Here is a 19,325-nt window from a genome sequence, read left to right on the forward strand (position 1 = left end):
TGCCATTCAAAGCTCCTTGCGTGGAGCTCTTGCACCACCTATGACAGCAACTGTGCCAAGCCGCCACCCTTCTTCAGCACCATCGCACCTACTACAAGGTAGCTGAATCAGAGGGAAAAGGACGTCGCCAATGGAGGCAAGTTGCTCCCCCTGACAGCTAAGCTCCAACTTTGGTGTCCCTTGTGTCCTCCCCAGGACGGGCGGGAAAACGCCTCGGCGGAGCGCAGCGCTGGGCGGGAGCGGCCGGCAGAGCACCGAGCGCGCTCCCCACTCCCTCCCGCCCGCGCCGCTGCGGAGACCTCGGGTTCACCGGAATCGGCCACGTGCTGCACGGAGGGCAGCGCGGCAAAGGCGGTCGCCCCTCGTTACCCTAGGAAGGCCGGCCTCGGATCCCCGCTCTCTCCACCGGCACGGGCAGTGCCAGCAGCCTCTCGCTGCGGCCGCCGCTGGCCGAAAGCCTCGCCGCGCACCGCCCGGCCGGCCCCGCCGCTCCGCGGGGTCACACGGCACCTGCCGAGGGCGGCCGCCGAGCGACAGGAAGCAGAAGCGCTCACCGCCGCGCCACGCGCCGCCCCGCCCGGGCGCTCCTCTCCTCGCGCTACCACGATGGCGCCGGCCCGCCCCGCCCCGCCTTCCCCGTGGCCTGCGGCGCAACGCGGGTGCTCCGAGCCACGCAGCACGCGTGCGGCCGGGCCCTGCCGAACCGCAGGCGGAGCCGGGGCACGGCCCGGGCCGGAGAGCTTCCGGCGAGGCTGGGCGGGCGGCGAGCGCGGCCGAGCGTGAACGCGCCAGGCGGGGTCGGCCGGCGGCGCGATGGAGCACTAGATGGAGGCGGCAGCACGGCGCGGCATAAAATGGCTGATCGTCCCGCAGCCGCCCGCTCCGCAGCCCCTCGGCTGCTGTCGAGAAGGGCCCCGGCCCTGGCCGCGCCGGTGGCGAGGTGGCTCCGCAGCCCGCGGGCAGCCCATGCGGGGCAGGGGAGCACTGCGGGCAGCCCCGGGGCCGCGCAGCCGTCTGTAACGCGCGGTGGGAGCCGCCGGGAACTATTTTACACCTGCCGGGGGGCTGGGGAGGAGCACGGAGAGCACGCAGCAGGTCGCTGCCGTTAGGGAAAATTAATCCACGATGCCTGAGGTTTATGTCCGAAAAGGAGACAGAGGAGTCCTGCAACATTCTTCGACGACAGGGAGAGTCCATGGGGCTTTTCCCCTGGGGTCTGTCAAACGGTTGCGGGATGCAGCCCCTTTTTTATGCCAAGTTCCTGGCCACAAGGCCCTCTTCCTTTTCCCCACTGGCTGAGGTATTCGGCAGATACAGACTTCCGGAACTGCCTACTCGATGCCCTCCTCTAATATGCACCCCCCCTTTTGGCATCGAAAAGGAAGAAAAAGAAACCATTCCTAATTCTATTAAGTCTTTGTTGCCTTGCTCTAGGTTCAGGAATTTAACACGCCCTGGATTAATCAACAGTCTCTGATGATTAGTAACAGTTCTAGAGAACTAATAGTTTCTTCTGTTACTTCACTCCCCATAAATTCCTAGCCTTGTCTACAGGCCAATTCACACGGTCTGTTTGTAAAGACTCATCCAGCTCCTTCCTTTTAATCCCTCCTCTTTTTATTTGATCTGTATTTGTCTTTACAAACCTTAATTACCATTGATTTAATTTTTTCTTCTTGAGCCTTCTTGGCTTCTGCTATTATTTGCAGTGACATCCTTTTCTGTCCTTTTGTAGTCCTTTCTGGATCAGGTAGGCATGGCTGCTAGCGGCATCCCCTTGACCACCTGCTGAAAGAGCTGCACCCAGCATGGTGTCACGCATGCTCAAAAGATTAGAGTTGCTATAGCATATAAGAGGAGAAACGGTATTCATTTAGTGTTGGGGTCTCCCCCCCTGCCATGGAGCCCTGGGAGATGGGCCCTGGGCGAGAGACAGGGGGTTTCCCTGCCCCTGGTCAGCTTCATTCCCCATTGGTTGGTTTGTGTTCCCCGGTGTGGCCAAGGACCCTCGGGTCCCGTGACTGGGGGAGTTCCTGAGCAGAGCCCCGGCCATGCGGCTGGAGAAATAAAGACCTCCGAAACATCTACCACCAATCTGTCCATATATACTTCTTTTCCACGGGATTCCTGGTTTGATATAGGCGTGTTACAGTAATCCCTGCTGTAACAATTTAGCCCATAGCTGGCCAGTTAGCCAGGAAAACATGTCCCGTTACCATCCTTTTAACACTTGGACAGGTCCATGAGCTGAGGTTATTTCCTTTGTTATTTGTTTGACCACATTTCCGCTGTCCTCTGCTTGCAAACAGCAGCTCGAGTCATTGAATTTCCCACAAACTCCTCCTTCTTCTGCTAACAGATAATCTAATACCATCCAATGTTGAAAATACCGCTTTCCTCATTGAAGTGGGTTGCTCAGCAAGACGGTCAAGAGCTGTGGCTGGCTGGTTGGTAATTATTTCTGAGACAGCTTGTAACCTAATTATCTCATTGAAATGATAAATGGGTTCCCAGGCATCTGGGATTAATTCCTTAGGTTTCCAAGGGGCTGGTCCATCGTGTTGCGTAACTTGTTCTGGTGGCCATTCATCTTTTCCCCATTTTGGGGTGCTCCCTGCAGCCAAGGCTGCCTCAGCTGACTGCTTTTCTCTAATTAAATCCTCACAGATTTTGATTCCTAAGCGATTTCCCTGAATTTGTAGTAGCAAAAAGAACAATGGTCTAAGATATACACTATATCCCTGACCAGTTTGGAGGTAACCTGAGCTAAGCATGTTGGCCACAAATCCAATAATGTCCTTTCAAAGCCCGTGTTCCATTAGCAAAGGGGCCTTCCTACCCTTGGTCATCAATTGGTGGGTCAAAATACAGCAGGATTCCCGGGCCTAACGGTCCTCCAACAATAGCTGCCCCACCATAAGGGTCACAGTATTTGCATTTCCAAGCTCCCACACAGGGTTCCCATCTACATTTACATCTGCAAGCTGTTTGGTTGGATTTGGAGCAGAACTCACTAAAAGGCTTTGAGTTCCAATCCGGTGTTGCCATTCCCACTGATAATCACAAACAACATGTCTTCTACTTGTGGAATTTTTGTGGGGACAGCTTAAAAATAGGTGGTCAAAAAAACCCCTTGTCCCTCCCCATTGCTTTACAGGCTTCCAAATGTTTTTGGTAAGTGTGGTAAGAACACCTTACGCAGCTACCATTAGTGAGCTGAACAGCTATTTGATTGCATTTGTCTTGATATTTGGAACAATTGTAAGGAGGGCAATTGTGGGTCCAAAGCCAATTGTTTAAAGCCAGAGGGAAAGTCAATTGACAAACGCCTTTTCCTACATAGACCCGCCCTGTCCTGTTTAGGCAATAAGTGCCTGTTGGAGAAGAATGAAGTGGCCATGTGTTGGGGAGGATGAAAGTTTGGTAAGAAAGTTTCACAGGTATGTAGGCTTGGCAGAAAGGTCTGTGAATGTAGAAGCTGGGGATGAGGTAGAAATGGAAGCAAGTTTTGATATAGAATAAAAGATGTTTTGCTGAAACAGTGATCGCTGAGTAACTGAGAAGGCAAAGGTTGGAGATGAGTTGGAAGGAGATTTTTAGGAGCAGGACAAAGGTATGTGATTACAAACAAAGACATGTTTTTCACCAAGTAAGTAAGTCTCAAGAAGAGCATAAGTCAATAGAAAACGTGTCTTTACCAAAAAGAAAGATATGGCAGGCAAACAAGAAATGTTGATGTAGCAAGAAGAAGAAAGGTCTAAGAATTCTCCACTGTAAGCTGAAATTGTAACTTACTTACTCTTGTGATTGGATAATAATGACTAGAATATGGTGATGGTAGTAGCTATGATAGGCTATAGGCAAATGTAAAGGTATTGGGTATGGTGCTTATTGGTTGTTATGTGTTAAGATACTCTGCAAAGAAAAGTCTAGAATGCTTTGTAACTTGAACAGAAAGCGGCTTCAGGTATGCCTACAGCTGGAGCTGGCAGCTGTAGGGCTGGCTCTGGATACCCGCTCCCTGAACTGCTGTAACTTCGCCTATGCAAGAAACAGCTTTCAAGAGAGCCACCTGAAGTCCAGACATCCTTCGTGAAACCTTCTCCTATAGCCATGGACTTCCTTCTTTGGCCCTTTGGTCCTAGTATGGACCTCATGTCGGGTGTTGAGCCACCACTTAGGTTCAGCTGGGCTAGCCAACCATAGGCACTCTTCAGATCCTCCTGGCCCTCCACAGAGCCAGCAATTGCTAAGGTTCAAAACTTTTGCTACTTCTTCTCCTAAGGCTGCCAATTGATTCTCCCACTCCTGGCCTAAACTTAGCTGACCATATAAAAGTAGAACTAGTAAGGAAAATGTTTTAATAATGTGATCTAATTAGCTAGTCTAATTTTCCCGTTGTCTTCTGCACCACCTGTGGCAATTGACGACACAGAAACTACTTAACGTGAAACAATGGCTGCAAGTATTAGCGCCCCAGTGAGTGGAGATTCTAGAGGAGGGATGCCCATAGAGACTATTTCAGCAGATGGTCTGTGGGTAGGCACGCAGGGCTTCCTCTGATGTCGAAGCACTGGCTACTGCTCCGGCCTACTCCTGCAGAGTGTCAGTCACGGCCTCCCGGCCTTCTCCTCCAGCTGAGATGTGCAAATCTCTGAGGCTTCAGAGACCTTGACCCGAGAGTGACGGGTCCACCTGTGTTCAGCTGTCTTGATGGCTGTTTCTGTCGTCAGTGACACTTGGAATGGGCCACGCCATTTCACCGCCACTGGTGCTTCTTTCTACTCCTTAACTAGGACTCAATCTCCTGGTTGGAGGTTACAAGCAGCAAAGTCCAAAGGTGGGGCTTGTGCCAGCTGAGCTTCCTGTTGAAGGGGTTTCACAAGAAGCAGTATCCTGGCCACAGATGGTTTTAAATATACATCACTTACCTCTACTCCCCCACTAGGTTGAGACTTAGCCGGGTAATTCGTAACAACGACGGAAAGGGGGATAACGGAATCTCTCTTCTGGGTCGGGCTCTCATTCTCGCCAAAGCCAATGTCCAAAGCCCTAGCCATGGCATCTTGGTTTCTATTAGCAGCTTCAAAAGGTGTTTATTCCTCTATTCATTGTTTTCTACCCGAGCCGAGCTCTGGGGGTGCCAGGGCCTAGGGAGGTTCCATTGTGTTCCTAAAGAAGCCAAAACCCCTTGAAGGATCTTTCCTGTAAAATGAGCTCCCCTATCTGAGTCTATTGCTTCTACAATGCTGTATCTTGGAATGATTTGTTCCAAAGATGCCTTAATAACTGATCCTGTCGTTGCTGAAGCAGTTGGAAATGCCTCTGGCCACCTTGCTAGCTGACATACCATTAGCAGAAGATATGAAGCCTTCCCACTTGGGGCATCTCAGGAAAATCCACCTGGCATCTTTGGAAGGGACATGCAGCCCAAGGCCTCCCTCCCCTGGCAAGTTACTTTGTAACTTGGCTGTTTGCTTTAGCACAGATCAAGCAACCTTCAACAGCTCGTTTTGCCAGTCTAAAAAGACCCCCAGCAACATACAGCATGAGGAAGGCTTCTGCCAATCCTCAGGAAGTGCAAGGACTCTCTTCACGGAGTTCTTTTAATATTGGTAGGGCCAAAGCTTCTGGTATCTCTTGTTTGCCATCCCTTATAAACCAATTCTTGTCTTTTTTCTCTGCCACACGGCTTTTTACTGTATCTCGAACTCCTCTGGTAGAAAAGACAGCTTCCCGGGCAGTGATGGAGTCGCTGGGAGCAAAGGGGGCATCTTGGAGAGTTCTGGCAGAAGTGTTGCTTTCTGAATTTCTTCATCCACCAAAAAGGAGACAGAGGAGTCCTGGAACATTCTTCAACTACAGGGAGAGGCCATGGGGCTTTTGCCATGGAGTCTCTCAACTGATTGCGGGACGCAGCCCCCTTTTTATGCTAAGTTCCTGGCAACAGCACCCTCTGAGGTACTCGGGAATGACAGACTTCCGGAACTGCCTACTCTATGCTCCCCTCTAATAGGCACCCCCCTCTTGGTATGGAAAAGGAAGAAAACGAAACTATTCCTAATGCTATTAAGTCTTTGTTGCCTTGCTCTAGGTTCAGGAATTTAACACGGCCTTGGCTGAGCAACAGTCTCTGTCGATTAGTAACAGTTTCTAGAACTAACACTTTCTTCTGTTACCCCCCTACCAGTAAATTCTTAGCCTTGTCTAAGGACGGATTCACACGGTCTCTTTGTAAAGACACATCCATGTTACTCCTTTCACTCCCACACCTTCTTGGAGGTGGGACGGCTCCCCCTGGCACAGCACCTGGCACAAAACCCCCCTATGCGCACACGCACACCTGCACTTACCCTGCACTCCGCTGCACACACACACACACCCCTCCCGCACACTAACACCCCCCTCCACATCCCCACCATGCTACTTGCAGTGGCCCCGCCCCTGCCATCCCGGCCGGCTGGCAGCACCCACTCCTCACATGCTTCCCCATGCCTTGCGTTTCCTTGCTGCCCCCTCTGTAGCCTTCCGTCAACCTGCCTTTTCTCCCCTGCCTTGCATTGGCTTGCTCACCCATCCCCCACCTGACTTCCTTTCACATTCATCTAGGTCTGGCCTCACCTTTCCTTTTCCTTCTAGGACCCTCATTGCCCTGCCTCGCCTCGCCAAGCAAGGCCACACAGAGCAGTTGGTCCTGGCCACTTTTGTGTACCAGCAGTCCTCGAATGTACTTCTCACCTGCCTTGCCTATCCTTGCCTTGCCTTGGCAACACAACAGTTTCCTTGCCTTGCCCTGCTAGCTCTCTGGAGCCTTGCATTCCTTTGCACGTCCATGCCCCGCCCTTGACCTGCCTACTGCTTTCCTCCAGGGCCTTGGCTTGCCAAGCCCTTCTTGTTTCTGCCTGGCCTACCCATCAGTGGACTTTCCTTCCTACGGCCAGCCTTGCCTCTAACGTCTGGGCCTTCTCTTGCCTACCACTCCATTTGCTTTCCCCTCACTGCTCTGGCCTTGCTTAGCTCTCCCTTGACTTGCCCACAATTGCCTGCACTTGCTTTGCAGCGCCTTGCCTGCATGGAAGGCAAGGCCAAGAGTGGTAAGCAGGGCAAAGCAAAGCCAGCAAGTTGTAGGTAGTGCGAGGCAAGGCAGACGTAGGCAAAGGAAGCAGAGCAAGGGTAGCTTAAGAAGAACTCGACAAGGTACTGAAGGCAAGGCAAGGCCAAGAGACTTGGAGTGCCAGTGTTGCTGGAGCAGATGTTAAGGTAGCATGGGGAGGAATAGTCCAGCAAGACATTTCTCTTCTGGCCCCTGGGCGTGTAGGGGCAATTGTTGGATCTATTCAATACTGGAGGTGGATCAGTGGCTGGATGTGTTGTATTTTGGAGGAGGGGATGCCGTTTCTTTGGAGATGGGCTTGTAGTTGCTCTCTTTGGCAAGGCAAGCAGGTTTGGATGTGCACATCAGGTGCTCTTAGGGATTTTAAGGGCTTTTCCCAAGAGGCAGAGCTCTCTCTGGGTTAGAGCTGTTGAGCTGTCCGTGGGAATGCAAAGGCCAAGCTTGTGAGCCTTTTGTCCCGATGCCTTTAGTGTGTGAGCAGTCCGTGGTGCCGTTGTCTTTGGATCCTGACTCTAGGAGAGAGAAGGCTTAGGATGGTAGCTAGAGCTGAGAAGGAAAGTGCTGAGAACAGCGTGTGTGCTGCTAGTTTGAGGGGTGCAGTTGAAGTTGCAGGCAGTAAGATCTTCGTCAGCCGGCACTGTTTTGAGCTCTGTTTTTGCCAGATGGTTTCAAGTTGGTGGGCAGAATCTGCGAGAGGGAAAAGATTTGTTTGGGCCAAAGAGGTTTGTCTGGCTCTTGGAGTGTGGTGTAAAGAAGAGTCTGCTCTTGGAAGGGGAAGATGAGGGAAATCTTTTTGTCCTGATGTGCTGTTGATTGGAGTGCAGGGACGTTTGCAACTTGCCTCTGCCCTTGGGGCGGTTTCGAGCAGCGCCAGGTGCTTGGCCTTCTTTTGCAAGTCGTCAGCGCCATCGTGCGGTTGTTTCGATGAGCGCTGACAGTGCCGGGGAAAAAGCCAAGCGCTTCGCTGGCGCGGCCGCAGTCGTGTGCGAGCAGTTGGTGGAAGAGCTCCGCTGTGCATCCTGCCTCTTGGAGACACAAAAGAATGTGATCCTGCGCGTCGCGGGGAAGCAAGAGGAATCTTTTCATTGTTGGCTGTGCAGTTTCGAAGCGGCAAAAGTCAAGGCAGTTCCAGCATGGCCTCTTTCTTTCAGAACCTTCTCTGTGCCATCTTGAACATGCTCAACATGGAACTCGCACCCACTGGACTGCATCAAAGGTCCTGGAGAGACGCACTTTCCTTCAAGCTCTACGTACCATCCTACCCTCCACCTCTCGCGGATCCCAAAGCCCTTCCAAACATCCAGCAGCTGCACTCAGAGAACAAGTGCTAGAACAAGGCGTTGGCCTTCCTAGTCCCTCTAAAGTCTGTAAACTAGGCGAAACATTGCAGTGACCAGCACTTTCCTTCGCAACTATCTATAGAGCGTCATCACATTCTCTCAGAGTGGCTAAGTCCACCCTTGCAGCGCAGCGTTTCCAGCCACAGTTGGGACTGAGAGATGGGCCAGGTGAGAAAGCATTTGTTGACTATCTCTCGTCTCTGGAAGACTTGATAGAGCGCAATCACGTCCACACACCTTCAGTGTGGCCAAGTTCAAGCAGCTAGAGCTCACAGAGAGAGTCAGGAGAGAAGCCGTTCCAAAAGTAGCGTGTACTTACAGCAGCATTAAACCTGTGCACAGTAGTCTACAGCACTGTAGACCGTGGCTTCTCTGACAAGACGTGCCATCCCATTGTTGGCTCTCGCAGCTCGGTTGCTAGCTGCTCTCCTGAAGAAAAGAACTAGAAGGAAAAGCCAATGCTGGGCTGCACCTTCCCCTTGCCTCACGTAAAAACCACTTCAACTCCCCGCTGCACTCTCTACTTCCCCTCTCCTTGGCATCGACCACTGTGTTTTCAGCATCTCGGAGCCGAAAGGTAAGCGCCAGTGTTCCCAGGGATGGTTGGAAGAGGGATAAGTAGTAGCACAAGTAGCTGTCGTTGAACTTCCTCCTTCTCAATGCTAACGTGAATTCGGCAGGCAGGCGAGCGCCAGCCACGCTCCTTTCTCAGTTTGTACGCTGCGGACGCGAGCCCGGTGCTCGGCGCCTTCGTTCGGCCTCTTTAGTACCCATGTGGCGCTTTCGTTCTGCCGGAGTCGAAGCGTCGTCTACTTGTCGCCCAGAGAGCACGGTGCCGGCAGCGAAATGCTCCAGCCCACTGCTTGTGCCGACACACGCCTGGGCTATGCACTTTGCCTCTCAGCGACATACAGCAGCACATTCGGTCTAAATGTAAAGGGAAAGATTCTCGGCTACGTCTGGCACGGAGAACAGCTGTAGTTCAACGGGCTTACCCAGAGCTTGCCCCGACGCGTGGGAACTTGTATTTGCACCACATTCCAGTGGCAGTCCTCTTTCCTTTACAGGCAGCACAGCGCCGTCAGATCGCGGTGCTCTCTGCACGTGCCTTCTCACTTCCAAGTAGCACCGCGCACATTAGAGCCTTGCAGGGAGAGAAGACGCGGATAGTCGTGTCGCACAGAAGAACGTGGCAGGGCGAAAAGGTGTTCTTCTTTTGTCCTCCTCGTCGCCCAGAGTGTAGTGCTGTGTTGAAAGTCTTGGCCAGCGAAAAGCTAATCCAGCCAGTGTTTCTCTCCTGATGCATTTCGCTGAGCGAGAGCTGAGGAAAATCCTTGCACAGCACACTGTGGATGCGTGCAGTACACACGCAGAAGAGCGGCACGGCTAAAAGTGATCGCTGGGCTTCAGTTCTGTCCAGACCGCAGAAGGCGAAGAACGAAGCAGCTGAGCACCGGCTGCATGTACTCAGTGGAGCGAATTTCAAATGTCCAGTCAAAAGCCTCTTCACTAGCAGATTCAGCTGAGAATGCTCTGGCTGCTTCACAAAGGAAGGCGCTGTGTTGCACTCCTGGACACTACCTGGTCAGAAGCAGGTTCTTACACCTTCAATGCTGCAGAGTTCATGCAGCTGGAGCACACTCAGAAGAACGCGTCCAGCTAGAAGGCGTTCTTCAAGTACCCCCCTCTTCCAAGCAGCCTTGAAACTGAGCACAGCACACTGCGGCTCAGGAGGTTCCTTCTCAGATAGACGTGCCGTCACATTATGCACTCTCGCAGCTCTGTTGCCCACTTGCAGCAGCTGCTGCCAAAGAAAAAGGCTCCAGAAGTAAAAGCCACTGCTGGACTGCCCTTTCCCCTTGCCTCACGTCAAGCACCAGAAACTGTCCGCTGCACTCTCTATTTCCCTTCTCCGCCGCATGGCGAAGCATAAACGTAATCGCAATTGTTTCCAGGGGAAAGCTGGAAGAGAATTAGGAAGCAGCACAAGTAGCTGCAAGTTGGACTTTAAGTTTCGAGCTGCTAATGTGAATCCGAAAACAAGCGAGTGGCAGCCACGCTTCCTCTTGCAGCCTGTGCGGTGCACACACCAGCTCGGTGCTCTGCCTTCGTTCTTATGCTCTTCGTAGCAGGTGGCGCTTTCGTTTTGCTGGAGACGAACCGTCGTCTACTTGTCGCCCAGAGAGCACGGTGCCGGCAGCCAAATGCTGCAGGCTGCTGCTTCTGCCGAAACACGCCCGGGCTATGCAATTTCTCTCTAGCGCTAGGTAGCACAACCTTCTGTCTGCCTGGTGGTCCTTATCTTAAGGGAAAGATTCTCGGCTACGGCTCGCACAGAGAAGTGTTCCGGGACAATACATGTGTTTTATTACCCCTTCTCGCAATAAGACTGTGGTGCTGCGTTGGAACTGTTGGCCAGTGAAAGGCTAAACCAGCAAGTGCTTCTCTCCTGACACATTTCTCTGAGCGAGACCTTGTGCGGACAGTTGGGCTCTGCGAAGCAGAACGGCTGTAGTGTCACGTAGCGCTGAGGAAAATCCGTGCAAAGAGCACTGTGGATGCGTGCAGTACACACACTGAAGAGAGCCACAGCTGAATGCTTCAGTTCTGGCCAGCGCCGGTAAGGGAGAAGAACGCAGCCCCAGGCCACTGGGCTGGTGTGTGCGATGACTATGAGCTTCGCCGCTCTTCTGCGTGTATACTGCATGCATCCACAGTGTGCAGTGCACGGATTTTCCTCAGCTCTCGCTCAGCAAAATGCATCAGGAGGGAAGCACTTGCTGGATTAGCCTTTCACTGGCCAACAGTTCCAACGCAGCACATAGTCTCACTGCGAGAAGGGATAATAATACCCACGCTTTCAGCACAGCACCACAATCTGGGCGACGAGGAGGACAAAAGAAGAACACCTTTTCGTCTTTGCACGATTTTCTCTGCCACACATCTATCCACGTCTTTGCTCCCTGCAAGGCTCTAATGTGCGCGGTGCTACTTGGAAGTGAGAAGGCACGTGCAGAGAAGCACTGCGATCTGACGGCGCTGTGCAGCCTGTAAAGGAAAGAAGACTACCCCCGGAATGTGGTGCAAATACAAGTTCCCACGCGTCGGGGTAAGCGCCGGGTAAGCCCGTTGAACTACAGCTGTTCTCTGTGCCAGACGTAGCTGAGAATCTTTCCCTTGATATTCAGGCTACAAAGCAAACAGAATGTGGTGCTACCAAGGGCAGCGAAGGAAAATGCACAGCCCAGGTGTGTTTCGGAAGAATCAGCAACCTGGAGCGTTTCTCTGCCGGCGTGCCCTCTGTGCGACAAGATGACGACGGAAAGAATTGAGCCGGGGTTTATTCTTCGAGATGCAGAGATTACAGTGGTAGATGCGACGGAGAATGGAAATAGAGAGTGTAGCGGACAGTTTCTGGTGCTTGACATGAGGCAAGGGGAAAGGGCAGTCCAGCAGTGGCTTTTACTTCTGGAGCCTTTTTCTTTGGCAGCAGCTGCTGCAAGTGGGCAACAGAGCTGCGAGAGTGCATAATGTGACGGCACGTCTATCTGAGAAGGAACCTCCTGAGCCGCAGTGTGCTGTGCTCAGTTTCAAGGCTGCTTGGAAGAGGGGGGTACTTGAAGAACGCCTTCTAGCTGGACGCGTTCTTCTGAGTGTGCTCCAGCTGCATGAACTCTGCAGCATTGAAGGTGTAAGAACCTGCTTCTGACCAGGTAGTGTCCAGGAGTGCAACACAGCGCCTTCCTTTGTGAAGCAGCCAGAGCATTCTCAGCTGAATCTGCTAGTGAAGAGGCTTTTGACTGGACATTTGAAATTCGCTCCACTGAGTACATGCAGCCGGTGCTCAGCTGCTTCGTTCTTCGCCTTCTGCGGTCTGGACAGAACTGAAGCCCAGCGATGCCTTTGAGCTTTGCCGCTCTTCAGCGCCAACACTGCACGCGGCCACAGTGCGCTGTGCACGGATTTTCCTCAGCTCGACGTACAATCATTTTCTTGCTGCTTCACAGAGTCCAAACTGTCCGCGTAGCTCTCGCTCAGCGAAATGCATCAGGAGAGAAACACTGGCTGGATTAGCTTTTCGCTGGCCAAGACTTTCAACACTGCAACACAATTCGGGCAAGAAACAGGAGAAAGGAAGAACACCTTTTCGCCCTGCCACGTTCTTCTGTGCGACACGACTATCCGCGTCTTCTCTCCCTGCAAGGCTCTAATGTGCGCGGTGCTACTTGGAAGTGAGAAGGCACGTGCAGAGAGCACCGCGATCTGACGGCGCTGTGCTGCCTGTAAAGGAAAGAGGACTGCCACTGGAATGTGGTGCAAATACAAGTTCCACGCGTCGGGGGCAAGCTCCGTGTAAGCCGGTTAAATAAAGCTGTTCTCTGTGCCAGACGTAGCCGAGAAGCTTTCCGTAAAGATGCTGGCTACAAAGCAAACAGAATGTGGCGCTACTTCAGCGCTAGAGAGAAATTGCATAGCCCAGGCGTGTTTCGGCACAAGCAGTGGGCTGGAGCATTTCGCTGCCGGCACCGTACTCTCTGGGCGACAAGTAGACGACGGTTCGTCTCCAGCAAAACGAAGGCGCGACCTGCTACGAAGAGCATAAGAATGAAGGCAGAGCACCGAGCTGGTGTGTGCACCGCACAGGCTGCAAGAGGAAGCGTGGCTGCCACTCGCTTGTTTTCGGATTCACATTAGCAGCTCGAAACTTAAAGTCCAACTTGCAGCTACTTGTGCTGCTTCCTAATTCTCTTCCAGCTTTCCCCTGGAAACAATTGCGATTACGTTTATGCTTCGCCATGCGGCGGAGAAGGGAAATAGAGAGTGCAGCGGACAGTTTCTGGTGCTTGACGTGAGGCAAGGGGAAAGGGCAGTCCAGCAGTGGCTTTTACTTCTGGAGCCTTTTTCTTTGGCAGCAGCTGCTGCAAGTGGGCAACAGAGCTGCGAGAGTGCATAATGTGACGGCACGTCTATCTGAGAAGGAACCTCCTGAGCCGCAGTGTGCTGTGCTCAGTTTCAAGGCTGCTTGGAAGAGGGGGGTACTTGAAGAACGCCTTCTAGCTGGACGCGTTCTTCTGAGTGTGCTCCAGCTGCATGAACTCTGCAGCATTGAAGGTGTAAGAAACTGCTTCTGACCAGGTAGTGTCCAGGAAGTGCAACACAGCGCCTTCCTTTGTGAAGCAGCCAGAGCATTCTCAGCTGAATCTGCTAGTGAAGAGGCTTTTGACTGGACATTTGAAATTCGCTCCACTGAGTACATGCAGCCGGTGCTCAGCTGCTTCGTTCTTCGCCTTCTGCGGTCTGGACAGAACTGAAGCCCAGCGATCACTTTTAGCCGTGCCGCTCTTCTGCGTGTGTACTGCACGCATCCACAGTGTGCTGTGCAAGGATTTTCCTCAGCTCTCGCTCAGCGAAATGCATCAGGAGAGAAACGCTGGCTGGATTAGCTTTGCGCTGGCCAAGACTTTCAACACAGCACTACACTCTGGGCGACGAGGAGGACAAAAGAAGAACACCTTTTCGCCCTGCCACGTTCTTCTGTGCGACACGACTATCCGCGTCTTCTCTCCCTGCAAGGCTCTAATGTGCGCGGTGCTACTTGGAAGTGAGAAGGCACGTGCAGAGAGCACCGCGATCTGACGGCGCTGTGCTGCCTGTAAAGGAAAGAGGACTGCCACTGGAATGTGGTGCAAATACAAGTTCCCACGCGTCGGGGCAAGCTCTGGGTAAGCCCGTTGAACTACAGCTGTTCTCTGTGCCAGACGTAGCCGAGAATCTTTCCCTTTTCATTTAGACCGAATGTGCTGCTGTATGTCGCTGAGAGGCAAAGTGCATAGCCCAGGCGTGTGTCGGCACAAGCAGTGGGCTGGAGCATTTCGCTGCCGGCACCGTGCTCTCTGGGCGACAAGTAGACGACGCTTCGACTCCGGCAGAACGAAAGCGCCACATGGGTACTAAAGAGGCCGAACGAAGGCGCCGAGCACCGGGCTCGCGTCCGCAGCGTACAAACTTAGAAAGGAGGGTGGCTGGCGCTCGCCTGCCTGCCGAATTCACGTTAGCATTGAGAAGGAGGAAGTTCAACGACAGCTACTTGTGCTACTACTTATCCCTCTTCCAACCATCCCTGGGAACGCTGGCGCTTACCTTTCGGCTCCGAGATGCAGAAAACACAGTGGTCGATGCCAAGGAGAGGGGAAGTAGAGAGTGCAGCGGGGAGTTGAAGTGGTTTTTACGTGAGGCAAGGGGAAGGTGCAGCCCAGCATTGGCTTTTCCTTCTAGTTCTTTTCTTCAGGAGAGCAGCTAGCAACCGAGCTGCGAGAGCCAACAATGGGATGGCACGTCTTGTCAGAGAAGCCACGGTCTACAGTGCTGTAGACTACTGTGCACAGGTTTAATGCTGCTGTAAGTACACGCTACTTTTGGAACGGCTTCTCTCCTGACTCTCCCATCTCTGTGAGCTCTAGCTGCTTGAATTTGGCCACACTGAAGGTGTGTGGACGTGATTGCGCCGCGAGTATCAAGTCTTCCAGAGACGAGGGATAGTCAACAAATGCTTTCTCACCTGGCCCATCTCTCAGTCCCAACTGTGGCTGGAAATGCTGCGCTGCAAGGGTGGACTTAGCCACTCTGAGAGAATGTGATGACGCTCTATAGATAGTTGCGAAGGAAAGTGCTGGTCACTGCAATGTTTCGCCTAGTTTACAGACTTTAGAGGGACTAGGAAGGCCAACGCCTTGTTCTAGCACTTGTTCTCTGCGTGCAGCTGCTGGATGTTTGGAAGGGCTTTGGGATCCGCGAGAGGTGGAGGGTAGGATGGTAGCTAGAGCTTGAAGGAAAGTGCGTCTCTCCAGGACCTTTGATGCAGTTCAGTGGGTGCGAGTTCCATGTTGAGCATGTTCAAGATGGCACAGAAAAGGTTCTGAAAGAAAGAGGCCGTGCTGGAACTGCCTTGACTTTTGCCGCTTCGAAACTGCACAGCCAACAATGAAAAGATTCCTCTTGCTTCCCCGCGACGCGCAGGATCACATTCTTTTGTGTCTCCAAGAGGCAGGATGCACAGCGGAGCTCTTCCACCAACTGCTCGCACACGACTGCGGCCGCGCCAGCGAAGCGCTTGGCTTTTTCCCCGGCACTGTCAGCGCTCATCGAAACAACCACACGATGGCGCTGACGACTTGCAAAAGAAGGCCAAGCACCTGGCGCTGCTCGAAACCACCCCAAGGGCAGAGGCAAGTTGCAAACGTCCCTGCACTCCAATCAACAGCACATCAGGACAAAAAGATTTCCCTCATCTTCCCCTTCCAAGAGCAGACTCTTCTTTACACCACACTCCAAGAGCCAGACAAACCTCTTTGGCCCAAACAAATCTTTTCCCTCTCGCAGATTCTGCCCACCAACTTGAAACCATCTGGCAAAAACAGAGCTCAAAACAGTGCCGGCTGACGAAGATCTTACTGCCTGCAACTTCAACTGCACCCCTCAAACTAGCAGCACACACGCTGTTCTCAGCACTTTCCTTCTCAGCTCTAGCTACCATCCTAAGCCTTCCCTCTCCTAGAGTCAGGATCCAAAGACAACGGCACCACGGACTGCTCACACACTAAAGGCATCGGGACAAAAGGCTCACAAGCTTGGCCTTTGCATTCCCACGGACAGCTCAACAGCTCTAACCCAGAGAGAGCTCTGCCTCTTGGGAAAAGCCCTTAAAATCCCTAAGAGCACCTGATGTGCACATCCAAACCTGCTTGCCTTGCCAAAGAGAGCAACTACAAGCCCATCTCCAAAGAAACGGCATCCCCTCCTCCAAAATACAACACATCCAGCCACTGATCCACCTCCAGTATTGAATAGATCCAACAATTGCCCCTACACGCCCAGGGGCCAGAAGAGAAATGTCTTGCTGGACTATTCCTCCCCATGCTACCTTAACATCTGCTCCAGCAACACTGGCACTCCGAGTCTCTTGGCCTTGCCTTGCCTTCAGTACCTTGTCGAGTTCTTCTTAAGCTACCCTTGCTCTGCTTCCTTTGCCTACGTCTGCCTTGCCTCGCACTACCTACAACTTGCTGGCTTTGCTTTGCCCTGCCTACCACTCTTGGCCTTGCCTTCCATGCAGGCAAGGCGCTGCAAAGCAAGTGCAGGCAATTGTGGGCAAGTCAAGGGAGAGGTAAGCAAGGCCAGAGCAGTGAGGGGAAAGCAAATGGAGTGGTAGGCAAGAGAAGGCCCAGACGTTAGAGGCAAGGCTGGCCGTAGGAAGGAAAGTCCACTGATGGGTAGGCCAGGCAGAAACAGGAAGTGCTTGGCAAGTCAAGGCCCTGGAGGAAAGCAGTAGGCAGGTCAAGGGCGGGGCATGGCCATGCAAAGGAATGCAAGGCTCCAGCGGGCTCCAGAGGGCTAGCAGGGCAAGACAAGGAAACTGTTGTGTTGCCAAGGCAAGGCCAGGCAAGGCAGGTGAGAAGTACATTCAAGGACTGCTGGTACACAAAAGTGGCCAGGACCAAGTGCTTTGTGTGGCCTTGATCCCGCGTGGGTCATGTCTCCTCTGCACCTCAAAGACTTGAGCTACCTGCTTTCCTTTGTATGCAAAAGAACTCTCATTCTGGTCCCCGAGCTCAAGGGCAAAATGTGAATTGCCCTTCCAAGATTCAAGACATGCAAGGATTGCTCCCAGACAAAGGCTGCCCATGGAGATGAGTGTGGCAACATGCGTCCTCCCCTGGTCTTCCTCTCCTGTGATCCTGAAACACCGGAGATGCTTGAGAGCTTTGAGATTCCTAGGAGGAGCAGAAGGGGCAGGGCAAGGCCATGAAATGTCATTGAAAAGGGGTCTTGAATTCCAGGTGGGGGAGGGGTGAGCAAGGTCATGCAAGGCAAGGGAGGGCTTCAAGGGCAGGGCAAGGCAAGTGGTGGCTTTGCGAGGCGAGGCGAGGCAAGGCAATGAGGGTCCTAGAAGGAAAAGGAAAGGTGAGGCCAGACCTAGACGAATGTGAAAGGAAGTCAGGTGGGGGATGGGTGAGCAAGCCAATGCAAGGCAGTGGAGAAAAGGCAGGTTGAGGGAAGGCTACAGAGGGGGCAGCAAGGAAACGCAAGGCATGGGGAAGCATGTGAGGAGTGGGTGCTGCCAGCCGGCCGGGATGGCAGGGGCGGGGCCACTGCACGTAGCATGGTGGGGATGTGGAGGGGGGTGTTAGTGTGCGGGAGGTGTGTGTGTGTGTGTGCGCAGCGGAGTGCAGGGTAAGTGCAGGTGTGCGTGTGCGCATAGGGGGGTTTTGTGCCAGGTGCTGTGCCAGGGGGAGCCGTCCCACCTCCAAGAAGGTGTGGGAGTGAAAGGAGTAACATGGATGTGTCTTTACAAAGAGACCGTGTGAATCCGTCCTTAGACAAGGCTAGGAATTTACTGGTAGGGGAGTAACAGAAGAAAGTGTTAGTTCTAGAAACTGTTACTAATCGACAGAGACTGTTGCTCAGCCAAGGCCGTGTTAAATTCCTGAACCTAGAGCAAGGCAACAAAGACTTAATAGCATTAGGAATAGTTTCGTTTTCTTCCTTTTCCATAGCAAGAGGGGGGTGCCTATTAGAGGGGAGCATAGAGTAGGCAGTTCCGGAAGAAGTCTGTCATTCCCGAGTACCTCAGAGGGTGCTGTTGCCAGGAACTTAGCATAAAAAGGGGGCTGCGTCCCGCAATCAGTTGAGAGACTCCATGGCAAAAGCCCCATGGCCTCTCCCTGTAGTTGAAGAATGTTCCAGGACTCCTCTGTCTCCTTTTTGGTGGATGAAGAAATTCAGAAAGCAACACTTCTGCCAGAACTCTCCAAGATGCCCCCTTTGCTCCCAGCGACTCCATCACTGCCCGGGAAGCTGTCTTTTCTACCAGAGGGGTTCGAGATACAGTAAAAAGCCGTGTGGCAGAGAAAAAAGACAAGAATTGGTTTATAAGGGATGGCAAACAAGAGATACCAGAAGCTTTGGCCCTACCAATATTAAAAGAACTCCGTGAAGAGAGTCCTTGCACTTCCTGAGGATTGGCAGAAGCCTTCCTCATGCTGTATGTTGCTGGGGGTCTTTTTAGACTGGCAAAACGAGCTGTTGAAGGTTGCTTGATCTGTGCTAAAGCAAACAGCCAAGTTACAAAGTAACTTGCCAGGGGAGGGAGGCCTTGGGCTGCATGTCCCTTCCAAAGATGCCAGGTGGATTTTCCTGAGATGCCCCAAGTGGGAAGGCTTCATATCTTCTGCTAATGGTATGTCAGCTAGCAAGGTGGCCAGAGGCATTTCCAACTGCTTCAGCAACGACAGGATCAGTTATGAAGGCATCTTTGGAACAAATCATTCCAAGATACAGCATTGTAGAAGCAATAGACTCAGATAGGGGAGCTCATTTTACAGGAAAGATCCTTCAAGGGGTTTTGGCTTCTTTAGGAACACAATGGAACCTCCCTAGGCCCTGGCACCCCCAGAGCTCGGCTCGGGTAGAAAACAATGAATAGAGGAATAAACACCTTTTGAAGCTGGTAATAGAAACCAAGATGCCATGGCTAGGGCTTTGGACATTGGCTTTGGCGAGAATGAGAGCCCGACCCAGAAGAGAGATTCCGTTATCCCCCTTTCCGTCGTTGTTACGAATTACCCGGCTAAGTCTCAACCTAGTGGGGGAGTAGAGGTAAGTGATGTATATTTAAAACCATCTGTGGCCAGGATACTGCTTCTTGTGAAACCCCTTCAACAGGAAGCTCAGCTGGCACAAGCCCCACCTTTGGACTTTGCTGCTTGTAACCTCCAACCAGGAGATTGAGTCCTAGTTAAGGAGTAGAAAGAAGCGCCAGTGGCGGTGAAATGGCGTGGCCCATTCCAAGTGTCACTGACGACAGAAACAGC

Source organism: Corvus hawaiiensis, chromosome 24 (assembly GCF_020740725.1).
Source record: "Corvus hawaiiensis isolate bCorHaw1 chromosome 24, bCorHaw1.pri.cur, whole genome shotgun sequence".
Lineage (NCBI taxonomy): Eukaryota > Metazoa > Chordata > Aves > Passeriformes > Corvidae > Corvus > Corvus hawaiiensis.